Source organism: Arachis ipaensis, chromosome B02 (genome assembly GCF_000816755.2).
Source record: "Arachis ipaensis cultivar K30076 chromosome B02, Araip1.1, whole genome shotgun sequence".
In the NCBI taxonomy this organism is placed as follows: domain Eukaryota; kingdom Viridiplantae; phylum Streptophyta; class Magnoliopsida; order Fabales; family Fabaceae; genus Arachis; species Arachis ipaensis.
Window position 1 is genome coordinate 14,370,948 of NC_029786.2, and position 11,936 is coordinate 14,382,883.

The 11,936-nt window shown below is 37.0% G+C and overlaps 1 pseudogene; it reads left to right on the top strand.

The window, feature by feature from the left end:
* LOC107624985 lies at positions 9,433–11,243 on the top strand (annotated as a pseudogene).

An 11,936-nucleotide genomic window follows, 5' to 3' on the forward strand; every position in this document is an offset into this window, starting at 1 on the left:
ATGAAAATATAAACTAGTAATATAATATAAAAGGATGGTGTTAGGTGTTAAGAGAATAAAAATAATAATGACATAATATTCTATAATAAATATTCAGATATGCTAAATAATGCTAATTGATCCACTCTAAAAATNATGAAAATATACACTAGTAATATAATATAAAAGGATATTTATAGGTGTTAAGAGAATAAAAATAATAATGACATAATATTCTATAATAAATATTCAGATATGCTAAATAATGCTAATTGATCCTAATTATACTCTAAAAATGATTTTGTGTATATGTATCTTTATTTCAGTGTCCCATGCCTATAAACAAACACACCTCAAAAGATAATGCGAAAAAAAGTTTAAACAACTATATGGGCATTAGGAACTGAACCAAACCAATTTTTATTGTTAAATCGATCATAAATTTGCAACAATTGAAATAAAAAACCAAAAAAATTATTTTTTTTTTTTTACAAAATAAATTGGTTTGATTCGATTTTTAGTTGGCTCGTCTAAAACTGAACCAAACCAAACGGAATCGAAATAAAAATATTAATTTTATCAATTTATCCCTAATCCTAATAATAAAAGTATGTTTTTTAAGGGAGTAGATTCTTTTATTTTTTTTTTCAATAGTTAAGTAAAGTGTGATTTTTCATCCTATGCCAAATATGATTGCAACTATGTAGAGTTTGTATATTGTGGGACAAACTGAAAAAACTTTTAAGATTAAAATTACTTCATCTGAAAAAACACACCACATTTACCCTTCCTAGTGAACTTGAATACTACCTCCACTGCACAATCTATGTCTTCACTACAAAACATGAGTATCACGTAATACACTTTTCCAAAATGCATAAGAATCATCATGCACCAATCCCATAAAACTGGGACAAATAAAAACATGTCATACCTCACTGCACATGGAGTTTGAGGTGAGACTCTCGATAGGAAATATGTTTAGTACCTAAACACAATGCATAACAGACGGCTACTTGGCCTCCTCCATTCACCTCGCATTCGTGCTCCATAGTAGATCTACACACTGAAAAAACAGCTGATGATTTTGCGAATTCAATTGACAAACTTTCTGTCAAATGGATTAAGATCGATTGGGTTCAGTGATGTGAATCGGAGCAAATTTTAACAGACCACATCTCGTTATGGACATAGGAGATGGCAATGAAGAATATCCAACCCTGAGGGCACTAAACCCTACGGAACTATCGTCTTTAATTGTCATTAGCGTTGTTGTCAAGCTAACTGCGATTACTGTCTAAGTGAAACAATATTGTTTTGCCTTAAAACGACCCTTTTTTTTAACATGTATTTAATGCAACGAATTTAAATTTTTTAAATTTTGAATTTTATTTTTAGAGGATAAAGTATGATCTTTTATCATTTATTTTATAGATAGAACTAAGGAAAAATACGAGAGAAAAACTATTCAAGAATGAAAAATCACACTTTATCCTCTCAAATAAAAATTCAAAATTTAAAAGATCCAAATTTTTAATGTAACATTGGCCAGTCTTCGAAGTCCACAATAATCTTTTTCCACTAAAGACTCCTCTATTGCTAAGGCCAATTTTCTGATGTTTATCACTTGATGAGGCTCATTTTTTTCGATATGCCACCAATGTGTGAGTTGTGCTTGGTTATGGGATACAGAGATGTTAGACACAGGTGTGGGACAGACTTTTTTAAACAATGGTAGGGAGAAATTGGATTGTCCGATTTCTTTGTTAGGAAAATAGTTGACCACCAATCAGACAGTTCGAGTTGGTTGGAAGGAGATTTTGAATTTGGCTGGAGCTAATTGTATCGTCTGATTAGTATGTTTTTCTTTTCTTTTTTTTTGAAAATGAACTCGGAGGGTCCGAGTTGCTTGATAAATATTTTATTTATTAACCGGTGGGTCCGATTTGAATGTGTGTGTGTGTGTGGAGAACTCGGATGCAACTTCTCAGACCTCCTTCTTCTTGTTCGTTTCTTCTTCTTTCTCCAACTCCTGCATCTCCCTTAGTTCGTATGAACTCAAAGAATGTGATAGTGAAGTTCATATTTATGAGACAGTGAGAAATAGATGATAGAGTTTCACTAAGAGTGTATTATTTTGGTCAGATTTTATTACAAATATCTGATGGAGTGAGATTTAGTTGTGAGAATCTGTTAGATATTGTTATTCCATTCACAATCTCATTTGAAGAGTTAAAAGGTGTGATTTGTGAGAAGATAGATTCTGAGATGCCAAGGAAAATATCATGTATTTTATACAGATATCTGATACCGGTATTTGGTGGATTCGTGCAGTTTCAAACCAAATATGTAACCGACGAAGCGAGTATGCAAGAGATGTTTTTAATGTATATTGAAACTCGCGCTCAGATATCGGTCATCGAGTTGTACGTTGAATTCGAACAATCTGAAGCCGACCGAAATATTGAACGGGAAGATTACAATAGTGACAGTGAAGAAGAGTTTGAAAGCAATTACAAAGTTGTTGCTCCAGACGGAGACGAAGATCAAGGTGACGGGACGATGGCTCCAAATGTGGCAGACGTCGCAAATGCACTCGCAAACGAATATCCGTTTGAGGAGCCATCTTTCATGCGGGTTCTGGACTTGGAAGCCATGCATGCGCTGGAGTTTCCAACATATATGAGTGCAGGTGCGTAAATGCATATATTTATACGGAGGATTAGACTTTTGGTAAAAATCTATATTGATCTAACTACCAAATAGCTAAGGGTCATGTGAAACTATGCTCAATTAACAATTGTTTGTCTTTATGTAGTTAAAATTAAGATAATAATATTTTTAGTGAGTTACTGATTTAGTTAAATATTAATTAGTATGCATTAATCCATATTTATTTATGTGTTTATGTTTTTATTATGTTAAAAGTGAGATAATAACATGATGGAAAGTGGAAAAAATATTAATGTGGATGTAGTAAGCATGGATTTACTTTTAATTTCAGTTATTAAATATTTTTGTATTAAATATTTTTCATATGGCTGTCGTCGTGGTAGAAATTCCTATGGTTGCAGATGGTGAATTTGCAGTCAGAATGGAATTCAGTTTCAGGGATGCTATTATTATGGCGATGAAAGATTATACCATCCGAAGAGGTGTAGACTATCGGGTGTATGAGTTGGAGCCTTTGATATTTTATGCCAAGTGTACACAGTATGGATCAGGGTGTGATTGGCTTATCAGGGTTAGCATGATCAGCAGAAAGTACTGTTGGGTTATAAGGAGGTACAACGGTAGTCACACTTGTACTAGAGCCACAATTTCTCAGGATCATTCGAAGCTGGATTCGAACACAATTGCAGAAGCAATAAAGCCGTTGGTTGAGGCTGACCCCTCGATAAAGGTGAAATCAGTTATTGTGGAAGTGCAGTCGAAGTTCAATTACACCATCAGCTATCGAAAAGCATGGTTGGCTAAGCAAAAATCAGTGGAAAAAAATATTTGGAGGTTGGGAAGCATCGTACGAAGGTTTGCGCATATGGTTTGAGGCCGTGTGTCATAAGGAGCCATTAGAAGTCGTCCATTTTGAGACTATGTCTGCATATCAAGGCGATGAATTGGTAACTGATATCCGGGTATTGCATAGAGTCTTCTGGAATTATTAACTGCATTAGAGCGCTCCACACAACTGAGTGCATGTTGATGTCTTCTGAGATTATGTCTGGATCAATGCGATCAACACCATAAGCAACCCACACAAACTGCACACAATAAAAGAGACAGATAATTACAAGCCAAATAATAGTAACACTAAATAGGAAACAAATACTTCTCTAATAAAAATCAAGGTTGCGAAAACTGGACCGGTCAATAAACCGGTGAGGTCATTGGTTCAATGGTTCATTGGTTTGACCGGGATTCAACTGGAGTTCAACCGGTTTAATTAAATATTAAAAAAAATTATTAAAAAATTATATATAATTTTAAACATATATATTCATCCTATAATTTTTTACCAATAGAACTGAGATGTTCTGGGTTTCATGCTTTGTAAAACCAAAATAAAGAAACTCTTCATCACAAATCATAATTAACAACCACTCAGACTTAATCCAAAAAATATCAAATTATTCTAAAATCATTCTAATAAACAACTCAGAATAATTATAATCAACAAAAATAAAATAAAAAAAATAAAAAAAAGCAACTTACAATGGTTACAATCAACCAAAAAAGTTCTGTCCAGAAATCAGACTCCAAATTCAACAAAAGGGCAATTCAAAATCTGAGGATCATTATAATCAACTCTAATTTCATAAACATTGGTAACTCAGAATAAAATAACAAATTCATAAAATCAGTAACACAAATATCTGAGGATCAACAACAAATTCTTTCCAGTAAATTTAACAAAATAAGCACAAGTTTCATAAACATTGGCAACTCAGAATAAAATAACAAATTCACAAAATCAGTAACACAAATATGAGGATCAACAACAAATTCTTTCCAAAAAATTTAACAAAATCAGTAACTCAGAATGACAAACCCTAAATCAGCAACTCAATTAGTAACAGTAAAACCAGCAAACAGAGGAGACGAGGAGGAGGAGGCGACACCGGCGAGCACAGTATTATCAAAATCAAAGCCACAGTGCTTACCGGCGGCGAGGAGGAAAGGGAGTGACACCGGCGAAGAGAAAGAGAGCGCGCTCTACCCAGAGGAGACGAGTTCTTCGATGACAATGAAGCGTGGTTGCGGGGCTCTGGGGGCTGCGGGGTGCAGTGGCTGCGGTGGCTGGAGGGCTGTGGGATGGCGAAGAGGGGCTGTGGGATGTGGGATGCGATGGCGATGGTGGTGGAATGCGGTGGCGATGGTGGTGGCAACGCGACGGCGAAGAGGGGCTGCTCCATCGTGGGTGGCTATGCGACGGTGGGTCTGCCCGTGGTGGCTATGGTGTCTCTTGTGACTTGTGAGAGTGTGAGAGTTGAGAGTTGAGAGAGACTGAGATTAGGGTTCGTGGCTTCGTGCGTTTAGCTTCTCTTTTTCCTTTTTTTTTTTTACCTTCAAAACGACGCCGTTTTGAAGTTTATCCAAATAAAAAAACCGCTAAAAAACCGGACGGTTCTTCCAGTTAACCGCCGGTTCGACCGGTTTTCTCACCAGTTTTTTGTCAGGCGGTTTCTAACCTTACCCGGACCGGCTAAGTGACCGGTTCTCAGTTTTTCTGGTTGAACCGGCCGGTCCGGTTCGGTTTTCAGAACCATGATAAAAATACACCTGGCCTTCCTGAAGCTCATCTAATGACTTTCTAAAGTGAGCGTGACTAAGATATCTATAGCGTCGATCGCCACGCTCCCAGTTACGCCACCTAAAATGATTTATTTCATTAGCACAATTTAAATATAAATATGAACATGCTAGGTAAGTTGATACTGTTACCTGTTTGCAATCGGAAAACTGTGGGGTTCCCTAGGAACCGGAGCAAGATAAGGTAGGCAGATCCAATCCCAATCTAGCAGGAGTGTTAGTGGACCATCGATTTTCTTACAGTCAAAACGAGATGTCCTGACTTGTACAGGTGTACTAGGCATACCGATCCCCAACTATACTGTCCGATACAACCAAAATCACGGAGTAAAGGCAGATACTTCCAGTACACAGATGCGCCGGACTTGTCTCCAAGCAAGATCGTACCCAATAATAGCATAATGTGGCACTTCACATACCTCTGAACACTGTTTTCGTCAATCAACTGTAAACGTTCTTTTAGATCCCGAAGCCAGGTCAATTTTATGCCGCTTCCTCTATACTCAGACTTTCTCGGTGCAACCCCAAATTGGTGAAAATACTCACCCTCTAAGACTTTGAACCTGCTCAACGTGATTCCTGTCACCGGAAGACCTTTCGTCGGGAGACCAAGAATAACGGCTACATCCTCCAGTGTCACTGCACACTTACCAACCGGAAAGTGAAAGGTGTGTGTGTCTAAGTGCCACCTTTCGACTAGAGCATTTACCAGTTCTTTCTGGCATTGAACTATTCCAATCTGAGAAGCATAATAGAAACCAATAGACTCTAAATGTTCCTCCACATTAGGATGATACCGATCCGGAGACACTGAGTGATCACATGTCAACATTCATAAATTCTACAAAAACATAACGAACTATTAGTCAAATCATTAATAATGACTAATTCCCTACTAAGATTTAATAATTTTTTAATTAGAGTAACTATTTTAGTCATCGAACTATTAAGGTAAGCATTGAACTATTTTAGTCATACATAATTTGCCGATGAGTAATACTAATTCCTATACCACTAACTACACTTTGTAACTTACTATTAATAATAACTAACACAAAATCATGATAATTCCTACAATTATAATTTCTAAAACTAATCATAAAACTAATCATGATATTTCCTACAGCTAATTTTTAAAATATTCTCTAACTAACAACATCTAAACATAATAACAAAAAATTATCATAATTCCTAAAATTATAATTTCTAAAATTAATCATAAAAGTTAATTAATTAATTAAAATTTTAAAAATTATTACAAAAATTTTCTAAAATATTCTCTAACTAATAACATCTAAACATACAACTCTAACTATTATTTAAACATATATTTTTAAATTTTTAACAATAATAATAATAATTCTGTCATATATATACCTAACTTCAATTTCTAACAATAATACTAAAAAAAATTCTTAACAAAAATAATGCTAATTCTGAATTTTAAAAAAGTTTAAGAATATAAACTTACATAATCAAAATGACACAGATAATTTACAATATAAAATTCAGGACGATTAACATCTTTAACAATGTGTTTCTTTGACATTGTTTAATTTTTTTTTCATACACTTTGAAGAACAGCTTGAAGGAAGAAGAGGAAGAGAGAATGGAATGGTTGTGAGGGTTAGGGACACTATGAGAGTGATTTCGGACAGAGGGAGTGAGGGCAAGAAGGGGTATGCTGAGTTCAAGGGCACAGGGGAGCTTGGGCTGCGCAACACGTGGCTGTCAATCCCTTCTCCCTGTCGTACCGTCCGATTTCTGTTGGCCTGACACCACACTTTGGTAAAGCACACGTGTATTCTATATCTGTGGCCTATTCCACCAACGGCTTCATATGAAAATTAAAATGTCGAATTTATCTTTTATAACAAATTTTATCGTTATTTAAATTATTTTTTATTAGGATTAATCTCTACATACAAGTATTTTGCATTTACAAGCTTTACAAGTCTGAACGAAACCCACCCATTAAACGCGCTGCTTATTACGTGCCTTTTTAACAGAATTTTAAATCAATTCAAATCAATTAACGCACAAATATATAAATTTCATTTTTCAAAAGATTTCATTTTTTTTTTCGAGTTTCTTGCCAAATTTGTTGGATCTCCTTCATGCGTTCTCTCTTTGCTTCGTTTTTTTCAATTTTCATGGTTTCTGAAATCAAGCTTTGAAATCGTTTTGAAGATAATGGAACTTCAGAAACACACCCAAACGATTACATAAATACACCCAAACGATTACAGAAATACACCCAAACAGTTACAGAAATACACCCAAACGGTTACAGAAAGGATTACAAAAACACATCCAAACGGTTACAGAAATACACCCAAAGGATTACAGAAATACACCCAAAGAATTTAAGAAATACACCCAAAACAGGGGAGACAGTATATTTCTTCTTGAAATCTTTTAATGTTTTGCTGGTTAAGGATGAGGCACATGACAGAGACAATCTAGAAGAAAAATCTAGAAGAACAGTAAAACATTACCTTGAATAATGTTTCTTCCTTTTTTCTAGTGATTTTTTATGGAGATTTGTATCTTTTCTTCTTGATTTCTTCTACTCTTTGCGAGGAGTTGGAACATTTTTACAGAATCGTAGTAGTTTATTTTGAATGTCCCTTGAATCTTGATGGTTTGCTTGATTGAGGAAGAAGAGGAAAAGTGAACGTGTTGTGGAAGGGGCGCGTGTTTTTTCTTGTTGGTTTGCGTTTTGATTGAGGAAGAAGACGAAGAGTGAAGGTGTTGTTGAAGGAGTGCGTGTTTTTTTTTTTGGACTTGGAGCAACTTGTATAGCTTGTAAGCCAAAAAGGCTTGTATGTGTAGCAAGCATAGTTGTAAGAATCGGACCGGACCGGCCGGTTCGACCGGAAAACTGGTGAACCGGATCCAGAACCGGTCCGGTTGAGTGATATAACCGGATTAGAACCGTTTTGAACCGGGTTGAACCGGCCGGTTTTGATAAAAATCGGAAAACCGGCGGTTTTTGGTTAACCGACCGGTTCAGGAAATTTTTTTTTTATTCTTTTTCCAAAACGACGTCGTTTTGGTTTATTTAAAAAAAAGAAAAAAGAAAAGCCCTACGGGCTACCACCCCCACGCCCCACCCGATCCCAGTTTGCAGTTCCAATTTCCCTCCCCTTTTGGCTATTCCCCCCAACCCTAACGGCGAAACGGCGAAACCCTACCAGCCCTCCGCCAGTCCGCCGCCCTCACCTCACTCACCCAGCCCGTCATCCTCTTCGTCTCACCAGCGGTCTGAGCTCTGAAGAAACCAACTCAACCAACTCAGCCCGTCATCCTCTCCGAACAGCAGATCCGCCACCCGCGAACTCGCCGGTCGGCCGTTGCGCGCAGTCGAACTCGCCATTCCAGCGCCGTCGCCCTCGCCCAGTCGCCCTCCCCGTCGCCCTTCTGCTCTAGTGCTACTGCTCTGTGACTCTGTCAACAGGTTAGCTCCACTGCTCCAGTTCTGTAATCTGCTTCTACTCTGTTCTGCACTTGAAGTTTAATGATTGTTGTGTGAAATACATTACACTCTGCTCTGTTCTGTTACTGTAAGTTCTGTTAAGCTGAATTTCCTTGTTGAATATGCTTGTTGAAATTTGAAACTGTTGAATACATTACACTTGAATATGCTTGTTGAATTTCCTTGTTGAATATGCTTGTTGAATTTCCTTGTAAATTTACTGTTGGATTAGGACATGAAATATGAAACTGTTGGCTGTTGCATTTTTCATGTAAATCAATTTATGTTTTGTTGATTTGTACTGGAAATATGAAACTGTTGGATTATATGCTTGATTTGAATCTATGAAATATGAATTTGCTTGTCTTGCTGAATAGGGAATTTAACTATTTAAGAATTTAAGGTTGCTGTCTTGCTGAATAGGAAATAAGAACTAGGAAATTTAGGATTGCTATTTTTATTCATGTGAAATCGGTTTTACCGGTTTAACCAACGGTTTATCGGTTGAACCAATAAACCAATAAACCAGTAACCTGACCGGTTCGATCACCGGTCCGGTTCTTACAACTATGGTAGCAAGCCTCTTTTTATTAATAGTAGATATAAATTTATTTGTTATAATTTTTTTAAATAGGAATAGATAAAGAGTACACAGTATATAAAAGTGTAATAACTCAGATCGAGTGAGAAAGCGAGCATCATGGCGCAACATGATGACCTCAGCGCGCCACCGCGGTCGCTGCCACCGTCTCCATCTCCCAGTAAGACCGATCCGCGTGCAATTCACGCACGTGCTATAAAATCAGTTGTAACAGATTGTGCGACATTCAACAACCTGGTAACGCTTTACTCGAAATTGGAGAGCTTGGCGTCCTACTCTGTCCGCGTGTTCAGCCAAATCCGGAGTCCCAACGTTGTGTCATGGACCGCACTTGTCTCCGCCCACTCCAATACCCTCCTCGCCCTCCGTTACTTCGTTTCCATGCTTCGCCACCCAACACTCCCCAACAATCGCACCCTTGCCTCCCTCTTCCGCACCTAAGCTGCACTCTCTGCCTTTTCCTTTGCCCTTTCCCTCCACTCCCTCTCCCTCAAGCTCGCCCTTTCCAGTGATCCTTTTGTCAGTTCTGCGCTACTCAGCTTTTACTTTAAGTGTCGTATGCCGCACCACGCACACAAGGTATTCGATGAAATACCTGATAGAGATAGTGTTTGTTATTCCGCTATGGTCGTGGGTCTAGCTCAAAATTCCCGCTCTGTAGATGCGCTTTTGGTTTTGGCCGACATGAGGCATCGTGGTTTTGCATCCACAGAGCATAGCGTTTCGGGGGGTCTGCGTGCTGCTGCTGAGCTGGCAGCATTGGAGCAGTGTAGAATGATACATGGGCATGCGGTTGTTGCTGGGTTTGATTCAAATGTGGTGGTGGGTAGTGCTCTGGTTGATGGTTATGGTAAAGCCGGCGTTGTTGAGAATGCAAGGCAGGTTTTTGAGGATAATTTGGCTTGGATGAATTTAGTGGGTTGGAATGCTATGATGGCCGGTTATGCCCAGCAAGGAGATCATAAATCTACTTCTGAACTGTTTGATTCAATGGAATGCCAAGGACTGGTGCCGGATGAGTATAGTTTTCTGGCAATGTTGACAGCATTCTATAATGCTGGAATGTTTCTTCAGGCTGATCAGTGGTTGACAAGGATGAAAGTGGATTATGGTTTGCAGCCAACTCTGGTGCATTATACTTGCTTGGTAGGTGCAATGGCCCGTGCTGGGCACTTGGAACAGGCAGAGAGGATAGCATTGACAATGCCATATGAGCCAGATGCTGCAGTTTGGCGAGCCTTGCTATCAGCTTGTGCTTTTCATGGTGAAGCCGATAAGGCTTGGTCTATGGCCAGGAGGGTTTTGGAACTTGAACCGCTTGATGACTCTGCTTATGTTATTGTTGCCAATGTATTGTCAGCTGCAGGAAGATGGGATGATGTTGGGGAATTGAGGAAGATGTTGAGAGATAGGAGGGTTAAGAAACAAGGAGGGAGGAGTTGGATTGAAGTTCAGGGAAAAGTACATGTTTTTGCAGCAGGGGACTGGAAGCATGAGAGATCCGCGGAAATTTATCGTAAGTTGGAAGAGATCATGGGGGAGATTGAGAAATTGGGATATGTTCCAATTTGGGATGACTTATTGCACAATGTGGAGGAAGAAAAAAGAAAGGAGGCTCTTTGGCATCACAGCGAGAAGTTGGCAGTGGCATTTGGCACCACCAGGCAAGCCATTGAGAATTGTAAAGAATTTGAGGATTTGTAAGGATTGTCATGAAGCTTTTAAGTATATGACCAGAATTTTAGAGAAGGAAATTATTGTGAGGGATGTTAACAGATATACCACAGATTTGTTGATGGTAATTGTACTTGTAGAGACATATGGTAGCACATAAGATGAATAAATGGTCAAACCGTTGAGTTATTACACTTTATATACTATGTACTCTTTATGTACTCCTACTTAAAAAAATTACAACAAGTAAGTCTATATCTACTATTGATAAAAAAAATTTAGATAACATTTATATTTAAAATTAATTAATTTATATATTTTTAAATTAGATAATATTAACTATTTAACCTAGAGCAATTAAACACTAAATATTTTTTAAATACTATAATACATAAAAAATTCCTTAGCAACATTAACTAATTTAATTTTAGCTGAGTGAGCTTATACTTGATTTGTAGTTCAATTCTAGTGGTAGAGAATAAATTTGATTCTTGGTATATGGATATATTCTTGCAAATAGATAAGTTGAAATTTGTGTTTAAAATAAATCTGTGTTAATTTTTTTTATTTTGTATTTTAAGTTTTATTGGTATCAACTTATTTTTATTTTAAGTTTAAACTTTATCTAAACTTATTTTTTTATCTTATTTAGACCCACCCGATTTTATTGTAATCCAAAAGCAATGAGATTTTATTGACTCTAGAATTTGAATAAAAATATAAAAAAATTAGACCCAATCAATATTTATAGTTTAATCTGAGACAAGATAAATTTAATTTAACCTGACTCATGAATATCTCTATAGAAAGTAAAGATCTTAACTTAATTTATTAAAAATTTTTATTCTATAATTTTAATTTATGAATTTAACTATCATGTATTTTAAAAGTACA